The sequence below is a fragment of the Leuciscus leuciscus genome (genome assembly GCF_965113295.1).
Source record: "Leuciscus leuciscus genome assembly, chromosome: 18".
Lineage (NCBI taxonomy): Eukaryota > Metazoa > Chordata > Actinopteri > Cypriniformes > Leuciscidae > Leuciscus > Leuciscus leuciscus.
In genome coordinates, this window is record NC_138742.1 from 35481961 (window position 1) to 35507533 (window position 25573).

At 43.7% G+C, this 25573-nt stretch overlaps 1 protein-coding gene across 2 annotated transcripts in view; it reads left to right on the top strand.

The window, feature by feature from the left end:
- LOC309480366 (piggyBac transposable element-derived protein 4-like) overlaps positions 1-25573 on the top strand; it is a 126472-nt gene that overhangs the window by 3092 nt on the left and 97807 nt on the right. The gene's annotated exons all lie outside the window — the stretch shown is intronic.

A 25573-nucleotide genomic window follows, 5' to 3' on the forward strand; every position in this document is an offset into this window, starting at 1 on the left:
TTTTCCTACAAATGACGATCAAAACTCGGAAAAACTCCCATTGACTTAACATTGGGCATTCTAAAAAAATTCAAACTCACCAACCGACAAAAATTTAAATCTAAATCCCTTGAAGACTAATTCAAACTGCCATTCTATATATATTAGCCAATGAAACTCATTTAAACTAATAAACTCTAATCTCATACACTTATAAACTAATTAACTTAAATTTAATAACTAATTAACTAATAAACTCATGAATTCATAGACTTATGAACTCTTAAACTCATAAATTAATAAACTCTGAACTCTAAACTCATTTAAACTTATAAACTCTAAACTCAAAAACTTGTACACTTATAAACTCATCAATTTATACACTTATAAACTCTTCTGAGTGTGTGTGTGTGTGTGTGTATCTATCTACCGCTCTGAATACCATAGCAAACACCCAGAACACCCTAGCAACCACCCAAAAGACCCTAGCAACCACCCAAAATATCCTAGCAACCGCCTACCAACCACCCAGAATACCCTAGCAACCACCCAAAATATCCTAGCAACCGCCTAGCAACCACCCAGAATACCCTAGCAACCACCCAAAACACCCTAGCAACCATCCAGAACACCCTAGCAACCGCCTAGCAACCACCCAAAAGACCCTAGCAACCACCCAAAATACCCTAGCAACCACCCAAAACACCCTAGCAACCACCCAGAACACCCTAGCAACCGCCTAGCAACCACCCAAAATACCCTAGCAACCACCCAAAAGACCCTAGCAACCGCCTAGCAACCACCCAAAATACCCTAGCAACCACCCAAAACACCCTAGCAACCACCCAGAACACCCTAGCAACCGCCTAGCAACCACCCAAAAGACCCTAGCAACCACCCAAAAGACCCTAGCAACCGCCTAGCAACCACCCAGAATACCCTAGCAACCACCCAAAACACCCTAGCAACCACCCAGAACACCCTAGCAACCGCCTAGCAACCACCCAAAAGACCCTAGCAACCACCCAAAAGACCCTAGCAACCGCCTAGCAACCACCCAGAATACCCTAGCAACCACCCAAAACACCCTAGCAACCACCCAAAAGACCCTAGCAACCGCCTAGCAACCACCCAAAAGACCCTAGCAACCACCCAGAACACCCTAGCAACCGCCTAGCAACCACCCAAAACACCCTAGCAACCACCCAGAACACCCTAGCAACCGCCTAATAACCACCCAAAAGACCCTAGCAACCACCCAAAACACCCTAGCAACCGCCTAGCAACCACCCAGAATACCCTAGCAACCACCCAAAACACCATAGCAACCACCCATAACATCCTAGCAACCGCCTAGCAAAAAACGTTCTGGTCCAAACTTTCTCAAGCCAACTTAAAGTTTGTCTCGACGAACTTTCGCATCTAGTTAAGTTGGCTTGAGAAAGCCAACATATTGAAATCCTATTTAAACTTATTATTATTATTCTTCTTACTAAAACTGTTGACTCAAACTCGCCCTAGAGCTTTAACTCTACATACTTCAAACTCGGCTCAGACACTCAAACTGATCTGCAGCTATATGCTATATCTTTTCAGACTGATCGGACTTACGGTTTTCCTACAAATGACGATCAAAACTCGGAAAAACTCCCATTGACTTAACATTGGGCATTCTAAAAAAATTCAAACTCACCAACCGACAAAAATTTAAATCTAAATCCCTTGAAAACTAATTCAAACTGCCATTCTATATATATTAGCCAATGGAACTCATTTAAACTAATAAACTCTAATCTCATACACTTATAAACTAATTAACTTAAATGTAATAACTAATTAACTAATAAACTCATGAATTCATAGACTTATGAACTCTTAAACTCATAAATTAATAAACTCTGAACTCTAAACTCATTTAAACTTATAAACTCTAAACTCAAAAACTTGTACACTTATAAACTCTAAACTCATAAACTCTGAGTGTGTGTGTGTGTGTGTGTGTGTGTGTATCTATCTATCTACCGCTCTGAATACCATAGCAACCACCCAGAACACCCTAGCAACCACCTAGCAACCACCCAGAACACCCTAGCAACCACCCAAAAGACCCTAGCAACCACCCAAAAGACCCTAGCAACCACCCAGAACACCCTAGCAACCGCCTAGCAACCACCCAAAACACCCTAGCAACCACCCAGAACACCCTAGCAACCGCCTAATAACCACCCAAAAGACCCTAGCAACCACCCAAAACACCCTAGCAACCGCCTAGCAACCACCCAGAATACCCTAGCAACCACCCAAAACACCATAGCAACCACCCATAACATCCTAGCAACCGCCTAGCAAAAAACGTTCTGGTCCAAACTTTCTCAAGCCAACTTAAAGTTTGTCTCGACGAACTTTCGCATCTAGTTAAGTTGGCTTGAGAAAGCCAACATATTGAAATCCTATTTAAACTTATTAAGTTGGCTTGAGAAAGCCAACATATTGAAATCCTATTTAAACTTATTATTATTCTTCTGTAAATAACTGTTGACTCAAACTCGCCCTAGAGCTTTAACTCTACATACTCCAAACTCGGCTCAGACACTCAAACTGATCTGAAGTTTTATGCTATATCTTTTCAGACTGATCGGACTTACGGTTTTCCTACAAATGACGATCAAAACTCGGAAAAACTCCCATTGACTTAACATTGGGCATTCTAAAAAAATTCAAACTCACCAACCGACAAAAATTCAAATCTAAATCCCTTGAAAACTAAATCAAACTGCCATTCTATATATATTAGCCAATGAAACTCATTTAAACTAATAAACTCTAATCTCATACACTTATAAACTAATTAACTTAAATTTAATAACTAATTAACTAATAAACTCATGAATTCATAGACTTATGAACTCTTAAACTCATAAATTAATAAACTCTGAACTCTAAACTCATTTAAACTTATAAACTCTAAACTCAAAAACTTGTACACTTATAAACTTATCAATTTATACACTTATAAACTCTAAACTCTGAGTGTGTGTGTGTGTGTGTGTGTGTATCTATCTATCTACCGCTCTGAATACCATAGCAACCACCCAGAACACCCTAGCAACCACCTAGCAACCACCCAGAACACCCTAGCAACCACCCAAAAGACCCTAGCAACCACCCAAAAGACCCTAGCAACCACCCAAAACACCCTAGCAACCGCCTAGCAACCACCCAGAACACCCTAGCAACCACCCAAAACACCCTAGCAACCACCCAAAATACCCTAGCAACACCATAGCAACCACACAAAACATCCTAGTAACCACCCATAACACCCTAGCAACCGCCTAGCAACCACCCAGAACACCCTAGCAACCACCCAAAAGACCCTAGCAACCACCCAAAAGACCCTAGCAACCGCCTAGCAACCACCCAGAATACCCTAGCAACCACCCAAAACACCCTAGCAACCACCCAAAACACCCTAGCAACCGCCTAGCAACCACCCAGAATACCCTAGCAACCACCCAAAACACCCTAGCAACCACCCAGAACACCATAGCAACCGCCTAGCAACCACCCAAAAGACCCTAGCAACCGCCTAGCAACCACCCAGAATACCCTAGCAACCACCCAAAACACCCTAGCAACCACCCAAAAGACCCTAGCAACCGCCTAGCAACCACCCAAAAGACCCTAGCAACCACCCAAAACACCCTAGCAACCGCCTAGCAACCACCCAAAAGACCCTAGCAACCACCCAGAACACCCTAGCAACCGCCTAGCAACCACCCAAAAGACCCTAGCAACCACCCAAAAGACCCTAGCAACCACCCAAAATATCCTAGCAACCACCCAGAATACCCTAGCAACCACCCAAAACACCCTAGCAACCACCCAGAACACCCTAGCAACCGCCTAGCAACCACCCAAAAGACCCTAGCAACCAGCCAAAAATCCCCTAGCAACCACCCAGAACACCCTAGCAACCGCCTAGCAACCACCCAAAATACCCTAGCAACCGCCTAGCAACCACCCAAAAGACCCTAGCAACCACCCTAAATATCCTAGCAACCGCATAGCAACCACCCAGAATGCCCTAGCAACCACCCAAAACACCCTAGCAACCACCCAGAACACCCTAGCAACCGCCTAGCAACCACCCAAAAGACCCTAGCAACCACCCAAAATATCCTAGCAACCGCCTAGCAACCACCCAGAATACCCTAGCAACCACCCAGAATACCATAGCAACCACCCAGAACACCCGAGCAACCGCCCTAAATACCCTAGCAACATCATAGCAACCACCCATAACATCCTAGCAACCGCCTAGCAAAAAACTTTCCGGTCCAAACTTTCTCAAGCCAACTTAAAGTTTGTCTCGACCAACTTTCGCATCTAGTTATTATTATTCTTCTTACTAAAACTGTTGACTCAAACTCGCCCTAGAGCTTTAACTCTACATACTTCAAACTCGGCTCAGACACTCAAACTGATCTGCAGCTATATGCTATATCTTTTCAGACTGATCGGACTTACGGTTTTCCTACAAATGACGATCAAAACTCGGAAAAACTCCCATTGACTTAACATTGGGCATTCTAAAAAAATTCAAACTCACCAACCGACAAAAATTTAAATCTAAATCCCTTGAAAACTAATTCAAACTGCCATTCTATATATATTAGCCAATGAAACTCATTTAAACTAAAAAACTCTAATCTCATACACTTATAAACTAATTAACTTAAATGTAATAACTAATTAACTAATAAACTCATGAATTCATAGACTTATGAACTCTTAAACTCATAAATTAATAAACTCTGAACTCTAAACTCATTTAAACTTATAAACTCTAAACTCAAAAACTTGTACACTTATAAACTCATCAATTTATACACTTATAAACTCTAAACTCATAAACTCTGAGTGTGTGTGTGTGTGTGTGTGTGTGTGTGTGTGTGATGTGTGTGTGTGTGTGTGTGTGTCTGAGTGAGTGTGTGAGCGAGGTAGTCTGTTTGAGTGTGTGTGTGTGTGTGTGTGTGTGTGTGTGTGTGTATCTATCTATCTACCGCTCTGAATACCATAGCAACCACCCAGAACACCCTAGCAACCACCCAGAACACCCTAGCAACCACCCATAACACCCTAGCAACCGCCTAGCAACCACCCAGAACACCCTAGCAACCACCCAAAACACCCTAGCAACCACCCAGAACACCCTAGCAACCGCCTAGCAACCACCCAGAATACCCTAGCAACCACCCAAAACACCCTAGCAACCACCCAGAACACCCTAGCAACCGCCTAGCAACCACCCAGAATACCCTAGCAACCACCCAAAACACCCTAGCAACCACCCAGAACACCATAGCAACCGCCTAGCAACCACCCAAAAGACCCTAGCAACCGCCTAGCAACCACCCAGAATACCCTAGCAACCACCCAAAACACCCTAGCAACCACCCAAAAGACCCTAGCAACCGCCTAGCAACCACCCAAAAGACCCTAGCAACCGCCTAGCAACCACGCAAAAGACCCTAGCAACCACCCAAAACACCCTAGCAACCACCCAGAACACCATAGCAACCACCCAAAAGACCCTAGCAACCGCCTAGCAACCACCCAGAATACCCTAGCAACCACCCAAAACACCCTAGCAACCGCCTAGCAACCACCCAAAAGACCCTAGCAACCGCCTAGCAACCACCCAAAAGACCCTAGCAACCACCCAAAACACTCTAGCAACCGCCTAGCAACCACCCAAAAGACCCTAGCAACCACCCAGAACACCCTAGCAACCGCCTAGCAACCACCCAAAAGACCCTAACAACCACCCAAAAGACCCTAGCAACCACCCAAAATATCCTAGCAACCACCCAGAATACCCTAGCAACCACCCAAAACACCCTAGCAACCACCCAAAAGACCCTAGCAACCACCCAAAATATCCTAGCAACCACCCAGAATACCCTAGCAACCACCCAAAAGACCCTAGCAACCACCCAAAAGACCCTAGCAACCACCCAGAACACCCTAGCAACCGCCTAGCAACCACCCAGAATACCCTAGCAACCACCCAAAACACCCTAGCAACCACCCAGAACACCCTAGCAACCGCCTAGCAACCACCCAAAAGACCCTAGCAACCACCCAAAACACCCTAGCAACCACCCAGAACACCCTAGCAACCGCCTAGCAACCACCCAGAATACCCTAGCAACCACCCAAAACACCCTAGCAACCACCCAGAACACCCTAGCAACCGCCTAGCAACCACCCAAAAGACCCTAGCAACCACCTAGCAACCACCCAAAAGACCCTAGAAACAACCTAGCAACCACCCAGAACACCCTAGCAACCTCCCAAAATACCCTAGCAACACCATAGCAACATCCTAGCAACCGCCTAGCAAAAAACGTTCTGGTCCAAACTTTCTCAAGCCAACTTAAAGTTTGTCTCGACGAACTTTCGCATCTAGTTAGTGGTGCTTTTTCAAAGCACCACTAGTGTTATTGTCACTCATACTTATTATTCTTCTTCTTATTATTATTATTCCGCCACAAGTTTGGCGCGTAACTTGCCCCGCACCGTTTGTCACAGACCCATGAGTGAGGCATCAAATCGACCGGCTCATTGAGGAGAGGTGTGCTATGACTTTTCTAAGCGATCGGGTGTACGATGTTCGCACAGCGGACGAAAAAGCGGCCAAAAAAGTCCCATTGACTTAACATGGGGAGTTCTAAAAACATTTGAATCCCAACTGCCGTTTTCACACACACCACTCCAAAGGGCCTGACACCCCTGCGTTTCTCTCCCTCTCTCTCTCCCTCAGAGGATTTATATTATCAAGCAGCCAATAAGTAATGGCCTAAAATCTTCATAGCCACACCCTAGCAACCAGTTGCAGCACCCTAGCAACCACTCTGAGCTCCCTAGCAACCACCCTAAACCAATAAATAATAGAAAATTTTTTTTTTTACATTTTTTAAAGCAATATCACACTCGTAGCCTTGCGATATTGCTCCATGCTTGTGCCTATTCGGCCATAGGCACGAGGCCGCAGGCCGAGTGCCGTACTGAAGCACTCGTTATTAAAGATTTTAAGAACTCTATAAAAACTCCATAGTAACCATATTTGACAACTACCAACCACCTAGTAACACCATAGCAACTACCAAAAATACCTTAGCAACCACCCTGAACACCCTAGCAACGTCTAGAAATGCTCTAGTAACCACCAAAAAACTCTAGCAACCACCCAGAACACCCTAGCAACTGCCTAGCAACCACCCAGAACACCTAGCAACTGCCTAGTAACCACCCAGAACACCCTAGCAACTGCCTAGCAATGCCCTAGCATCCACCCAGAATACCATAGCAACTGCCTAGCAACACCATAGCAACCACCTAGCAATGCCCTAGCAACCACCAAGAATACCCTAGCAACTGCCTAGCAACCACCAAGAATACCCTAGCAACTGCCTAGCAACCACCCAGAACACCTTAGCAACTGCCTAGCAACACCATAGCAACCACCCAGAAAACCCTAGCAACCACCACCTGGCAACAGCATCTTGCTAAAAACATGCTAGCAACATACTAATCATGCTAGCAACAAGCTAGCAACATGCTAATAATGCTAGCATTATGCTACCAACATGCTAATCAAGCTAGCATCATGCTAGCAACATGCTAATCAAGCTATCATAATGCTAGCAAAATGCTAATCAAGCTAGCATCATGCTAGCAACATGCTAATCAAGCTAGCATTATGCTAGCAACATGCTAATCATGTTAGTGTCTAGCTAAAAACATGCTATCAAAATGCTAATCATGCTAGCATCAAGCTACCAACATGCTAATCAAGCTAGCATAATGCTAGCAACATGCTAATCAAGCTAGCATCATGCTAGCAACATGCTAATCAAGCTAGCATCATGCTAGCAACATGCTAATCAAGCTAGCATTATGCTAGAAAAATGCTAATCATGTTAGCGTCTAGCTAAAAACATGCTAATCATGCTAGCATCAAGCTACCAACATGCTAATCAAGCTAGCATCATGCTAACATAATGCTAATCAAGCTAGCATCATGCTAACATAATGCTAATCAAGCTAGCATCATGCTGCCAATATGCTAATTAAGCTAGCATCATGCTAGCAAAATGCTATTCAAGCTAGCATTATGCTAACAACATGTTAATCAAGCTAGCATAATGCTGGCAACATGCTAATAATGTTAGCATCTGGCTAAAAACATGCTAGCAAAATGCTAATCATGCTAACATCTTGTTAAAAGCATGCTAGCAAACATGCTAATCATGCTAGCATCATGCTACCAACATGCTAATCATGTTAACAACATGCTAATCATGCTAGCATCATTTTAACAACATGTTAATCATAGTAAATCATGCTGGAATGTGGTAAATCGTAGTAAATCGTCTTAGAAACATGGTAAATCGTGGTAAATAATGCTAAAACGTGGTATATTGTTGTGATTACTATTCACCTAGACAAAACTTCGGCGCGTAACTCGCCCCACACCGTTTGTCACAGACCCCTGAATGAGGTATCAAATCGACCGGTTTATTGAGGAGAGGTGTGCTATGACTTTTATAAGTGATCGGGTGTAAAATGTTCGTCTGGCGGGCGAAAAATGAGCCGAAAAATGTCCCATAGACTTAACATAGGCAAAAAAATTTGCAAAATCATATCTTTGGCTCAGAAGGTCATAGAGCCTTGGGGTTGGGCTCTTTTGATTCGTCCTATCCAGCAGCCAAAAAGTAGTGACATAACTTCATAGCCACGCCCTAGCAACCAGTTACAGGCCCCTAGCAACCATTGAACAACATTTACAAGCCATATCTCAGCAACAAAACATTGTAAAAACACAGAGTTGGGCATTTTTTGACCCAGACCTGCAAATACTATAAATATTACCCCATAAACTGTATAAACAAACCTTAGCAACCATTTGGAGTACCCTAGCAACCGTACAAACACATGAATGAGCTATATCTCAGCTCCACAACATCGTACAGACATGGTTGTTGGCTCGTATGCAATCATGTACAACACCCTAGCATCCGAGAGGCAAATTTTGCCACTGCAAGCACCACTTCACATTTTCTTCAGGAAATGTACATTCTAGTTAGTGGTGCTTTTTCAAAGCAACACTATTGTTATTGTCACTCATACTTATTAAGTTGGCTTGAGAGAGCCAACATATTGAAATCCTATTTAAACTTATTATTAAGTTGGCTTGAGAAAGCCAACATATTGAAATCCTATTTAAACTTATTATTATTATTAAGTTGGCTTGAGAAAGCCAACATATTGAAATCCTATTTAAACTTATTATTAATATTATTATTATTATTCTTCTGTGGAAACCGTTGACTCAAACTCGCCCTAGAGCTTTAACTCTACATACTCCAAACTCGGCTCAGACAATCAAACTGATCTGAAGTTAGTTGCTATATCTTTTCAGACTGATCGGACTTACGGTTTTCCTACAAATGACGATCAAAACTCGGAAAAACTCCCATTGACTTAACATTGGGCATTCTAAAAAAATTCAAACTCACTAACCGACAAAAATTCAAATCTAAATCCCTTGAAAACTAAATCAAACTGCCATTCTATATATATTAGCCAATGAAACTCATTTAAACTAATAAACTCTAATCTCATACACTTATAAACTAATTAACTTAAATTTAATAACTAATTAACTAATAAACTCATGAATTCATAGACTTATGAACTCTTAAACTCATAAATTAATAAACTCTGAACTCTAAACTCATTTAAACTTATAAACTCTAAACTCAAAATCTTGTACACTTATAAACTCATACATTTATACACTTATAAACTCTAAACTCATGAACTCTGAGTGTGTGTGTGTCTGAGTGAGTGTGTGAGGGAGGTAGTCTGTTTGTGTGTGTGTGTGTGTGTGTGTGTGTGTATCTATCTATCCACCGCTCTGAATACCATAGCAACCACCCAGAACACCCTAGCAACAACCTAGCAACCACCCAAAATATCCTAGCAACCACCCAAAAGACCCTAGCAACCACCCAAAACACCCTAGCAACCACCCAAATGACCATAGCAACCACCCAAAAGACCCTAGCAACCACCCAAAACACCCTAGCAACCGCCTAGCAACCACCCAAAAGACCCTAGCAACCACCCAAAACACCCTAGCAACCGCCTAGCAACCACCCAAAAGACCCTAGCAACCACCCAAAACACCCTAGCAACCGCCTAGCAACCACCCAAAAGACCCTAGCAACCACCCAAAATATCCTAGCAACCACCCAAAAGACCCTAGCAACCACCCAAAACACCCTAGCAACCGCCTAGCAACCACCCAAAAGACCCTAGCAACCACCCAAAACACCCTAGCAACCACCCAAAATACCCTAGCAACACCATAGCAACCACACAAAACATCCTAGTAACCACCCATAACACCCTAGCAACCACCCAAAACACCCTAGCAACCACCCAGAACACCCTAGCAACCGCCTAGCAACCACCCAAAAGACCCTAGCAACCACCCAAAACACCCTAGCAACCGCCTAGCAACCACCCAAAAGACCTTAGCAACCACCCAAAATACCCTAGCAACCGCCTAGCAACCAACCAAAAGACCCTAGCAACCACCCAAAATACCCTAGCAACCGCCTAGCAACCACCCAAAAGACCCTAGCAACCACCCAAAAGACCCTAGCAACCACCCTAAATATCCTAGCAACCGCATAGCAACCACCCAGAATACCCTAGCAACCACCCAAAACACCCTAGCAACCACCCAGAACACCCTAGCAACCGCCTAGCAACCACCCAAAAGACCCTTGCAACCACCCAAAATATCCTAGCAACCGCCTAGCAACCACCCAGAATACCCTAGCAACCACCCAAAACACCCTATCAACCACCCAAAACACCCTAGCAACCTCCCAAAATACCCTAGCAACACCATAGCAACCACCCATAACATCCTAGCAACCGCCTAGCAAAAAACGTTCTGGTCCAAACTTTCTCAAGCCAACTTAAAGTTTGTCTCGACGAACTTTCGCATCTAGTTAAGTTGGCTTGAGAAAGCCAACATATTGAAATCCTATTTAAACTTATTAAGTTGGCTTGAGAAAGCCAACATATTGAAATCCTATTTAAACTTATTATTAATATTATTATTATTATTATTATTCTTCTGTGAATAACTGTTGACTCAAACTCGCCCTAGAGCTTTAACTCTACATACTCCAAACTCGGCTCAGACACTCAAACTGATCTGAAGTTAGTTGCTTTATCTTTTCAGACTGATCGGACTTACGGTTTTCCTACAAATGACGATCAAAACTCGGAAAAACTCCCATTGACTTAACATTGGGCATTCTAAAAAAATTCAAACTCACCAACCGACAAAAATTCAAATCTAAATCCCTTGAAATCTAAATCAAACTGCCATTCTATATATATTAGCCAATGAAACTCATTTAAACTAATAAACTCTAATCTCATACACTTATAAACTAATTAACTTAAATTTAATAACTAATTAACTAATAAACTCATGAATTCATATACTTATGAACTCTTAAACTCATAAATTAATAAACTCTGAACTCTAAACTCATTTAAACTTATAAACTCTAAACTCAAAAACTTGTACAAATTTATACACTTATAAACTCTAAACTCATAAACTCTGAGTGTGTGTGTGTGTGTGTGTGTGTGTGTGTGTGTGTGTGTGTGTATCTATCTATCTACCGCTCTGAATACCATAGCAACCACCCAGAACACCCTAGCAACCACCTAGCAACCACCCAGAACACCCTAGCAACCACCCAAAAGACCCTAGCAACCACCCAAAATATCCTAGCAACCACACAAAACATCCTAGTAACCACCCATAACACCCTAGCAACCGCGTAGCAACCACCCAGAACACCCTAGCAAAACACCCTAGCAACCACCCAAAATATCCTAGCAACCGCCTAGCAACCACCCATAATACCCTAGCAACCACCCAAAACACCCTAGCAACCGCCTAGCAACCACCCAAAAGACCCTAGCAACCACCCAAAATACCCTAGCAACACCATAGCAACCACACAAAACATCCTAGTAACCACCCATAACACCCTAGCAACCGCCTAGCAACCACCCAGAACACCCTAGCAACCACCCAAAACACCCTAGCAACCACCCAAAATATCTTAGCAACCGCCTAGCAACCACCCATAATACCCTAGCAACCACCCAAAACACCCTAGCAACCACCCAGAACACCCTAGCAACCGCCTAGCAACCACACAAAAGACCCTAGCAACCACCTAGCAACCACCCAAAAGACCCTAGCAACCACCCAAAATACCCTAGCAACCGCCTAGCAACCACCCAAAACACCCTAGCAACCACCCAAAAGACCCTAGCAACCACCCAATATATCCTAGCAACCACCCAAAACACCCTAGCAACCACCCAAAACACCCTAGCAACCGCCTAGCAACCACCCAAAAGACCCTAGCAACCACCCAAAAGACACTAGCAACCACCCAAAACACCCTAGCAACCACCCAAAACATCCTAGTAACCACCTATTACACCCTAGCAACAACCCAAAATACCCTCGCAACCGCCTAGCAACCACCCAAAAGACCCTAGCAACCATCCAAAAGACCCTAGCAACCGCCTAGCAACCACCCAGAATACCCTAGCAACCACCCAAAACACCCTAGCAACCACCCAGGACACCCTAGCAACCGCCTAGCAACCACCCAAAAGACCCTAGCAACCACCCAGAACACCCTAGCAACCACCCAAAATATCCTAGCAACCGCCTAGCAACCACCCAGAATACCTTAGCAACCACCCAAAACACCCTAGCAACCACCCAGAACACCCTAGCAACCGCCTAGCAACCACCCAAAAGACCCTAGCAACCACCCAGAATACCATAGCAACCACCCAAAAGACCCTAGCAACCGCCTAGCAACCACCCAGAATACCCTAGCAACCACCCAAATCACCCTAGCAACCACCCAGAACACCCTAGCAACCGCCTAGCAACCACCCAAAAGACCCTAGCAACCACCCAAAAGACCCTAGCAACCACCTAGCAACCACCCAGAATACCCTAGCAACCACCCAAAACACCCTAGCAACCACCCAGAACACCCTAGCAACCACCCAGAATACCCTAGCAACCACCCAAAAGACCCTAGCAACCACCCAAAAGACCCTAGCAACCGCCTAGCAACCACCCAGAATATCCTAGCAACCACCCAAAACACCCTAGCAACCACCCAAAAGACCCTAGCAACCACCCAGGACACCCTAGCAACCACCTAGCAACCACCCAGAACACCCTAGCAATTGCCCAAAACACCCTAGAAACACCATAGCGACCACCCATAACATCCTAGCAACCGCCTATCAAAAAACTTTACGGTCCAAACTTTCTCAAGCCAACTTAAAGTTTGTCTCGACGAACTTTCGCATCTAGTTATTATTAATATTATTATTATTCTTCTGTGGAAACTGTTGACTCAAACTCGCCCTAGAGCTTTAACTCTACATACTCCAAACTCGGCTCAGACAATCAAACTGATCTGAAGTTAGTTGCTATATCTTTTCAGACTGATCGGACTTACGGTTTTCCTACAAATGACGATCAAAACTCGGAAAAAGTCCCATTGACTTAACATTGGGCATTCTAAAAAAATTCAAACTCACCAACCGACAAAAATTCAAATCTAAATCCCTTGAAAACTAAATCAAACTGCCATTCTATATATATTAGCCAATGAAACTCATTTAAACTAATAAACTCTAATTTCATACACTTATAAACTAATTAACTTAAATTTAATAACTAATTAACTAATAAACTCATGAATTCATAGACTTATGAACTCTTAAACTCATAAATTAATAAACTCTGAACTCTAAACTCATTTAAACTTATAAACTCTAAACTCAAAAACTTGTACACTTATAAACTCATCAATTTATACACTTATAAACTCTAAACTCATAAACTCTGAGTGTGTGTGTGTGTGTGTGTGTGTGTCTGAGTGAGTGAGTGTGTGTGTGTGTGTGTGTGTGTGTGTGTGTGTGTGTGTGTGTGTCTGAGTGAGTGTGTGTGTGTGTGTGTGTGTGTGTGTGTGTGTGTGTGTGTGTGAGTGAGTGTGTGTGTCTGAGTGAGTGTGTGTGTGTGTGTGTGTGTATCTATCTATCTACCGCTCTGAATACCATAGCAACCACCCAGAACACCCTAGCAACCACCTAGCAACCACCCAGAACACCCTAGCAACCACCCAAAAGACCCTAGCAACCACCCAAAATATCCTAGCAACCACCCAAAAGACCCTAGCAACCACCCAAAACACCCTAGCAACCGCCTAGCAACCACCCAAAAGACCCTAGCAACCACCCAAAACACCCTAGCAACCACCCAAAATACCCTAGCAACACCATAGCAACCACACAAAACATCCTAGTAACCACCCATAACACCCTAGCAACCACCCAAAACACCCTAGCAACCACCCAGAACACCCTAGCAACCGCCTAGCAACCACCCAAAAGACCCTAGCAACCACCCAAAATACCCTAGCAACCGCCTAGCAACCACCCAGAACTACCTAGCAACCACCCAAAACACCCTAGCAACCACCCATAATACCCTAGCAACCACCCAAAACACCCTAGCAACCACCCAGAACACCCTAGCAACCGCCTAGCAACCACCCAAAAGACCCTAGCAACCACCCAAAATACCCTAGCAACCGCCTAGCAACCACCCAAAAGACCCTAGCAACCACCCAAAAGACCCTAGCAACCACCCAAAATACCCTAGCAACCGCCTAGCAACCACCCAAAAGACCCTAGCAACCACCCAAAATACCCTAGCAACACCATAGCAACCAAAAAAAACATCCTAGTAACCACCCAGAACACCCTAGCAACCGCCTAGCAACCACTCAGAACACCCTAGCAACCGCCTAGCAACCACCCAGAACACCCTAGCAACCGCCTAGCAACCACCCAGAACACCCTAGCAACCACCCAAAAGACCCTAGCAACCACCCAAAAGACCCTAGAAACCGCCTAGCAACCACCCAGAATACCCTAGCAACCACCCAAAACACCCTAGCAACCACCCAGAATACCCTAGCAACCGCCTAGCAACCACCCAGAATACCCTAGCAACCACCCAAAAGACCCTAGCAACCACCCAAAAGACCCTAGAAACCGCCTAGCAACCACCCAGAATACCCTAGCAACCACCCAGAACACCCTGGCAACCGCCTAGAAACCACCCAGAATACCCTAGCAACCACCCAAAACACCCTAGCAACCACCCAGAACACCATAGCAACCGCCTAGCAACCACCCAAAAGACCCTAGCAACCGCCTAGCAACCACCCAGAATACCCTAGCAACCACCCAAAACACCCTAGCAACCACCCAAAAGACCCTAGCAACCGCCTAGCAACCACCCAAAAGACCCTAGCAACCACCCAAAACACCCTAGCAACCGCCTAGCAACCACCCAAAAGACCCTAGCAACCACCCAGAACACCCTAGCAACCGCCTAGCAACCACCCAAAAGACCCTAGCAACCACCTAGCAACCACCCAAAAGACCCTAGCAACCACCCAAAACACCCTAGCAACCACCCAGAACACCCTAGCAACCGCCTAGCAACCACCCAAAAGACCCTAGCAACCACCCAGGACACCCTAGCAACCACCTAGCAACCACCCAGAAGACCCTAGCAACCACCCAAAATATCCTAGCAACCGCCTAGCAACCACCCAGAATACCCTAGCAACCACCCAAAAAACCCTAGCAACCACCCAGAACACCCTAGCAGCCGCCTAGCAACCACCCAAAAGACCATAGCAACCACCCAAAAGACCCTAGCAACCACCCAGGACACCCTAGCAACCACCTAGCAACCACCCAGAACACCCTAGCAACCTCCCAAAATACCCTAGGAACACCATAGCAACCACCCATAAAATCCTAGCAACCGCCTAGCAAAAAACGTTCTGGTCCAAACTTTCTCAAGCCAACTTAAAGTTTGTCTCGACGAACTTTCGCATCTAGTTATGTTGGCTTGAGAAAGCCAACATATTGAAATCCTATTTAAACTTATTATTATTATTATTCTTCTGTAAATAACTATTGACTCAAACTCGCCCTAGAGCTTTAACTCTACATACTCCAAACTCGGCTCAGACACTCAAACTGATCTGAAGTTTTATGCTATATCTTTTCAGACTGATCGGACTTACGGTTTTCCTACAAATGACGATCAAAACTCGGAAAAACTCCCATTGACTTAACATTGGGCATTCTAAAAAAATTCAAACTCACCAACCGACAAAAATTCAAATCTAAATCCCTTGAAAACTAAATCAAACTGCCATTCTATATATATTAGCCAATGAAAATCATTTAAACTAATAAACTCTAATTTCATACACTTATAAACTAATTAACTTAAATTGAATAACTAATTAACTAATAAACTCATGAATTCATAGACTTATGAACTCTTAAACTCATAAATTAATAAACTCTGAACTCTAAACTCATTTAAACTTATAAACTCTAAACTCAAAAAACTTGTACACTTATAAACTCATCAATTTATACACTTATAAACTCTAAACTCATAAACTCTGAGTGTGTGTGTGTGTGTGTGTGTGTGTGTGTATCTATCTATCTACCACTCTGAATACCATAGCAACCACCCAGAACACCCTGGCAACCACCTAGCAACCACCCAGATCACCCTAGCAACCACCCAAAAGACCCTAGCAACCACCCAAAATATCCTAGCAACCACCCAAAAGACCCTAGCAACCACCCAAAACACCCTAGCAACCGCCTAGCAACCACCCAAAAGACCCTAGCAACCACCCAGGACACCCTAGCAACCACCTAAAACACCCTAGCAACCGCCTAGCAACCACCCAAAAGACCCTAGCAACCACCCAAAATACCCTAGCAACCACCCAGAATACCCTAGCAACCACCCAAAATACCCTAGCAACCGCCTAGCAACCACCCAAAAGACCCTAGCAACCACCCAGAACACCCTAGCAACCACCCAAAAGACCCTAGCAACCACCCAAAAGACCCTAGCAACCGCCTAGCAACCACCCAAAACACCCTAGCAACCGCCTAGCAACCACCCAAAAGACCCTAGCAACCACCCAAAAGACCCTAGCAACCGCCTAGCAACCACCCAGAATACCCTAGCAACCACCCAAAACACCCTAGCAACCACCCAGAACACCCTAGCAACCGCCTAGCAACCACCCAAAAGACCCTAGCAACCACCCAAAATATCCTAGCAACCACCCAAAACACCCTAGCAACCACCCAAAACACCCTAGCAACCGCCTAGCAACCACCCAAAAGACCCTAGCAACCACCCAAAACACCCTAGCAACCACCCAGAACACCCTAGCAACCGCCTAGCAACCACTCAAAAGACCCTAGCAACCGCCTAGCAACCACCCAAAAGACCCTAGCAACCACCCAGGACACCCTAGCAACCACCTAGCAACCACCCAGAACACCCTAGCAACCTCCCAAAATACCCTAGCAACACCATAGCAACATCCTAGCAACCGCCTAGCAAAAAACTTTCTGCTCCAAACTTTCTCAAGCCAACATAAAGTTTGTCTCGACGAACTTTCGCATCTAGTTATTATTATTATTCTTCTTACTAAAACTGTTGACTCAAACTCGCCCTAGAGCTTTAACTCTACATACTTCAAACTCGGCTCAGACACTCAAACTGATCTGCAGCTATATGCTATATCTTTTCAGACTGATCGGACTTACGGTTTTCCTACAAATGACGATCAAAACTCGGAAAAACTCCCATTGACTTAACATTGGGCATTCTAAAAAAATTCAAACTCACCAACCGACAAAAATTCAAATCTAAATCCCTTGAAAACTAAACCAAACTGCCATTCTATATATATTAGCCAATGAAACTCATTTAAACTAAAAAAACTCTAATCTCATACACTTATAAACTAATTAACTTAAATTTAATAACTAATTAACTAATAAACTCATGAATTCATAGACTTATGAACTCTTAAACTCATAAATTAATAAACTCTGAACTCTAAACTCATTTAAACTTATAAACTCTAAACTCAAAAACTTGTACACTTATAAACTCATCAATTTATACACTTATAAACTCTAAACTCATAAACTCTGAGTGTGTGTGTGTGTGTGTGTGTGTGTGTGTGTGTGTGTCTGAGTGAGTGTGTGAGCGAGGTAGTCTGTTTGAGTGTGTGTGTGTGTGTGTGTGTGTGTGTGTGTGTGTGTGTGTGTGTGTGTGTGTGTATCTATCTATCTACCGCTCTGAATACCATAGCAACCACCCAGAACACCCTAGCAGCCACCTAGCAACCACCCAGAACACCCTAGCAACCACCCAAAAGACCCTAGCAACCACCCAAAATACCCTAGCAACACCATAGCAACCACACAAAACATCCTAGTAACCACCCATAACACCCTAGCAACCGCCTAGCAACCAGCCAGAACACCCTAGCAACCACCCAAAAGACCCTAGCAACCACCCAAAAGACCCTAGCAACCACCCAGAACACCCTAGCAACCGCCTAGCAACCACCCAGAATACCCTAGCAACCACCCAAAACACCCTAGCAACCACCCAGAACACCATAGCAACCGCCTAGCAACCACCCAAAAGACCCTAGCAACCGCCTAGCAACCACCCAGAATACCCTAGCAACCACCCAAAACACCCTAGCAACCACCCAAAAGACCCTAGCAACCACCCAAAACACCCTAGCAACCGCCTAGCAACCACCCAAAAGACCCTAGCAACCACCCAGAACACCCTAGCAACCGCCTAGCAACCACCCAAAAGACCCTAGCAACCACCCAAAATACCCTAGCAACCACCCAGAACACCCTAGCAACCGCCTAGCAACCACCCAAAAGACCCTAGCAACCACCTAGCAACCACCCAAAAGACCCTAGCAACCACCCAAAACACCCTAGCAACCACCCAGAACACCCTAGCAACCGCCTAGCAACCACCCAAAAGACCCTAGCAACCACCCAGGACACCCTAGCAACCACCTAGCAACCACCCAGAACACCCTAGCAACCACCCAAAAGACCCTAGCAACCACCCAAAATATCCTAGCAACCGCCTAGCAACCACCCAGAATACCCTAGCAACCACCCAAAAAACCCTAGCAACCACCCAGAACACCCTAGCAACCGCCTAGCAACCACCTAAAAGACCCTAGCAACCACCTAGCAACCACCCAAAAGACCCTAGCAACCACCCAGGACACCCTAGCAACCACCTAGCAACCACCCAGAACACCCTAGCAACCTCCCAAAATACCCTAGGAACACCATAGCAACCACCCATAAAATCCTAGCAACCGCCTAGCAAAAAACGTTCTGGTCCAAACTTTCTCAAGCCAACTTAAAGTTTGTCTCGACGAACTTTCGCATCTAGTTATTCTTATTCTTATTATTCCACACAAAGTTTGGCGCGTAATGCGCCCCGCACCGTTTGTCACAGACCCCTGAGTGAGGTGTCAAATCGAGCGGCTCATTGAGGAGAGGTGTGCTATATCTTTTCTAAGCGATCGGGTGTACGATGTTCGCACAGCGGACGAAAAAGCGGCCAAAAAAGTCCCATTGACTTAACATGGGGAGTTCTAAAAACATTTGAATCCCAACTGCCGTTTTCACACACACCACTCCAAAGGGCCTGACACCCCTGCGTTTCTCTCCCTCTCTCTCTCCCTCAGAGGATTTATATTATCAAGCAGCCAATAAGTAATGGCCTAAAATCTTCATAGCCACACCCTAGCAACCAGTTACAGCACCCTAGCAACCACTCTGAGCTCCCTAGCAACCACCCTAAACCAATAAATAATATAAAAAAATTTTTTTTACATTTTTTAAAGCAATATCACACTCGTAGCCTTGCGATATTGCTCCATGCTTGTGCCTATTCGGCCATAGGCACGAGGCCGCAGGCCGAGTGCCGTACTGAAGGAACTCGTTATTAAAGATTTTAAGAACTCTATAAAAACTCCATAGTAACCATATTTGACAACTACCAACCACCTAGTAACACCATAGCAACTACCAAAAATACCTTAGCAACCACCCTGAACACCCTAGCAACGTCTAGAAATGCTCTATTAACCACCAAAAAACTCTAGCAACCACCCAGAACACCCTAGCAACTGCCTAGCAACCACCCAGAACACCTAGCAACTGCCTAGTAACCACCCAGAACGCCTAGCAACCACCCAGAACACCCTAGCAACTGCCTAGCAACGCCCTAGCATCCACCCAGAATACCATAGCAACTGCCTAGCAACACCATAGCAACCACCTAGCAACCACCAAGAATACCCTAGCAACTGCCTAGCAACCACCCAGAACACCTTAGCAACTGCCTAGCAACACCATAGCAACCACCCAGAAAACCCTAGCAACCACCACGTGGCAACAGCATCTTGCTAAAAACATGCTAGCAACATGCTAATCATGCTAGTATCATGCTAGCAACATGCTAATCAAGCTAGCATCATGCTAATCAAGCTAGCAAAATGCTAACAATGCTAGCATAATGCTACAAACATGCTAATCAAGCTAGCAACATGCTAATCAAGCTAGCATAATGCTAGCAACATGCTAATCAAGCTAGCATCATGCTAGCAACATGCTAATCATGTTAGCATCTAGCTAAAAACATGCTAGCAACATGCTAATCATGTTAACATCAAGCTACCAACATGCTAATCAAGCTAGCATTATGGTAACATAATGCTAATCATGCTAGCATTATGCTACCAATATGCTAATTAAGCTATCACAATGCTATTCAAGCTAGCATCATGGTAATAACATGTTAATCAAGCTAGCATAATACTAGCAACATGCTAATCAAGCTAGCATCATGCTAACAACATGCTAATAAAGCTAGCATAATGCTAGCAACATGCTAATCATGTTAGCATCTAGCTAAAAACATGCTAGCAACATGCTAATCAAGCTAGCATCATGCTAACATAATGCTAATCATGCTAGCATCATGCTACCAATATGCTAATTATGCTAGCACAATGATATTCAAGCTAGCATCATGCTAACAACATGTTAATCAAGCTAGCATAATGCTAGCAACATGCTAATCATGTTAGCATCTAACTAAAAACATGCTAGCAAAATGCTAATCATGCTAGCATCATGCTACCAACATGCTAATCATGTTAACAACATGCTAATCATGCTAGCATCATTTTAACAACATGTTAATCATAGTAAATCATGCTGGAATGTGGTAAATCGTAGTAAATCATCTTAGAAACATGGTAAATCGTGGTAAATGATGCTAAAACGTGGTATATCATGGTATCACAACATGTTAATTGTGTTAGCATCTGCCCAGTGGCGAGTTTTGCCACTGCAAGCACCACTTCACATTTTCTTCAGGAAATGTACATTCTAGTTAGTGGTGCTTTTTCAAAGCAACACTAGTGTTATTGTCACTCATACTTATTATTCTTATTTTTATTATTATTATTATTCTGGACAAAGTTTGGCGCGTAATGCGCCCCGCACCGTTTGTCACAGACCCCTGAGTGAGGTGTCAAATCGAGCGGCTCATTGAGGAGAGGTGTGCTATATCTTTTCTAAGCGATCGGGTGTACGATGTTCGCACAGCGGACGAAAAAGCGGCCAAAAAAGTCCCATTGACTTTACATGGGGAGTTCTAAAAACATTTGAATCCCAACTGCCGTTTTCACACACACCACTCCAAAGGGCCTGACACCCCTGCGTTTCTCTCCCTCTCTCTCTCCCTCAGAGGATTTATATTATCAAGCAGCCAATAAGTAATGGCCTAAAATCTTCATAGCCACACCCTAGCAACCAGTTACAGCACCCTAGCAACCACTCTGAGATCCCTAGCAACCACCCTAAACCAATAAATAATATAAAAACATTTTTTTTACATTTTTTAAAGCAATATCACACTCGTAGCCTTGCGATATTGCTCCATGCTTGTGCCTATTCGGCCATAGGCACGAGGCCGCAGGCCGAGTGCCGTACTGAAGGAACTCGTTATTAAAGATTTTAAGAACTCTATAAAAACTCCATAGTAACCATATTTGACAACTACCAACCACCTAGTAACACCATAGCAACTACCAAAAATACCTTAGCAACCACCCTGAACACCCTAGCAACGTCTAGAAATGCTCTAGTAACCACCAAAAAACTCTAGCAACCACCCAGAACACCTAGCAACTGCCTAGTAACCACCCAGAACGCCTAGCAACCACCCAGAACACCCTAGCAACTGCCTAGCAACGCCCTAGCATCCACCCAGAATACCATAGCAACTGCCTAGCAACACCATAGCAACCACCTAGCAACCACCAAGAATACCCTAGCAACTGCCTAGCAACCACCCAGAACACCTTAGCAACTGCCTAGCAACACCATAGCAACCACCCAGAAAACCCTAGCAACCACCACCTGGCAACAGCATCTTTGCTAAAAACATGCTAGCAACATACTAATCATGCTAGTATCATGCTAGCAACATGCTAATCAAGCTAGCATCATGCTAATCAAGCTAGCATAATGCTAATAATGCTAGCATAATGCTACCAACATGCTAATCAAGCTAGCATCATGCTAGCAACATGCTAATCAAGCTAGCAACATGCTAATCAAGCTAGCATCATGCTAGCAACATGCTAATCAAGCTAACATAATGCTAGCAACATGCTAATCATGTTAGCATCTAGCTAAAAACATGCTAGCAACATGCTAATCATGCTAACATCAAGCTACCAACATGCTAATCAAGCTAGCATTATGCTAACATAATGCTAATCATGCTAGCATCATGCTACCAATATGCTAATTAAGCTAGCACAATGATATTCAAGCTAGCATCATGCTAACAACATGTTAATCAAGCTAGCATAATGCTAGCAACATGCTAATCATGTTAGCATCTAACTAAAAACATGCTAGCAAAATGCTAATCATGCTAGCATCATGCTACCAACATGCTAATCATGTTAACAACATTCTAATCATGCTACCATCATTTTAACAACATGTTAATCATAGTAAATCATGCTGGAATGTGGTAAATCGTAGTAAATCATCTTAGAAGAAACTCGTTATTAAAGATTTTAAGAACTCTATAAAAACTCCATAGTAACCATATTTGACAACTACCAACCACTTAGTAACACCATAGCAACTACCAAAAATACCTTAGCAACCACCCTGAACACCCTAGCAACATCTAGAAATGCTCTAGTAACCACCAAAAAACTCTAGCAACCAACCAGAACACCGTAGCAACTGCCTAGCAACCACCCAGAACACCTAGCAACTGCCTAGTAACCACCCAAAACGCCTAGCAACCACCCAGAACACCCTAGCAACTGCCTAGCAACACCATAGCAACCACCTAGAAATGCCCTAGCAACCACCAAGAATACCCTAGCAACTGCCTAGCAACCACCCAGAACACCTTAGCAACTGCCTAGCAACACCATAGCAACCACCCAGAAAACCCTAGCAACCACCACCTGGCAACAGCATCTTGCTAAAAACATGCTAGCAACATACTAATCATGTTAGCATCATGCTAGCAACATGCTAATCAAGCTAGCATTATGCTACCAACATGCTAATCAAGCTAACATCATGCTAGCAACATACTAATTAAGCTATCATAATGCTAGCAAAATGCTAATCAAGCTAGCATCATGCTAGCAACATGCTAATCAAGCTAGCAACATGCTAGCAACATGCTAATCATGTTAGCATCTAGCTAAAAACATGCTAGCAACATGCTAATCATGCTAGCATCAAGCTACCAACATGCTAATCAAGCTAGCATCATGCTAACATAATGCTAATCAAGCTAGCATAATGCTAGCAACATGCTAATCATGTTAGCATCTAGCTAAAAACATGCTAATCATGCTAGTATCAAGCTACCAACATGCTAATCAAGCTAGCATCATGCTAACATAATGCTAATCAAGCTAGCATCATGCTAGCAACATGGTAATCATGCTACCAATATGCTAATTAAGCTAGCATCATGCTAGCAAAATGCTATTCAAGCTAGCATTATGCTAACAATATGTTAATCAAGCTAGCATAATGCTAATCATGTTAGCATCTGGCTAAAAACATGCTAGCAAAATGCTAATAATGCTAACATCTTGTTAAAAGCATGCTAGCAACATGCTAATCATGCTAGCATCATGCTACCAACATGCAAATCATGTTAACAACATGCTAATCATGCTATCATCATTTTAACAACATGTTAATCATAGTAAATCATGCTGGAATGTGGTAAATCGTAGTAAATCATCTTAGAAACATGGTAAATCGTGGTAAATAATGCTAAAACGTGGTATATCATGGTATCACAACATGTTAATTGTGTTAGCATCTGCCCAGTGGCGAGTTTTGCCACTGCAAGCACCACTTCACATTTTCTTCAGGAAATGTACATTCTAGTGTTGTGATTACTATTCACCTAGACAAAACTTCGGCGTGTAACTCGCCCCACACCGTTTGTCACAGACCCCTGAATGAGGTGTCAAATCGACCGGTTTATTGAGGAGAGGTGTGCTATGACTTTAATAAGCAATCGGGTGTACGATGTTCGTCTGGCAGGCGAAAAATTTGCCGAAAAATGTCCCATAGACTTAACATAGGCACAAAATTTGCAAAATCATATCTTTGGCTCAGAAGGTCATAGAGCCTTGGGGTTGGGCTCTTTTGATTCGTCCTATCCAGCAGCCAAAAAGTAGTGACATAACAACTTCATAGCCACGCCCTAGCAACCAGTTACAGGCCCCTAGCAACCATTGAACAACATTTACAAGCCATATCTCAGCAACAAAACATTGTAAAAACACAGAATTGGGCATTTTTTGACCCAGACCTGCAAATACTCTTTAAATATTACCCCATAAACTGTATAAACAAACCTTAGCAATGATTTGGAGTACCTTAGCAACCGTACAAACACATGAATGAGCTATATCTCAGCACCAGAACATCGTATAGAAATGGGGGTGTGTTTGTTTGTTTCGGTTGGGAAACAGTCTGTAAATATCACCATGGTAACTGTGTAACCACACCTTAGCAACCATTTAAAGCTACCTAGCAACCATATTGCAACATATAGAAGCCATATTTCAGCTCCACAACATCGTACAGACATGGTTGTTGGCTCGTATGCAATCATGTACAACACCCTAACATCCGAGTGGCAAATTTTGCCACTGCAAGCACCACTTCACATTTTCTTCAGGAAATGTACATTCTAGTTAGTGGTGCTTTTTCAAAGCACCACTAGTGTTATTGTCACTAAACTTATTATTCTTCTTCTTCTTCTTTTTCTTATTATTCCGGACAAAAGTTTGGCGCGTAATGCGCCCCGCATCGTTTGTCACAGACCCCTGAGTGA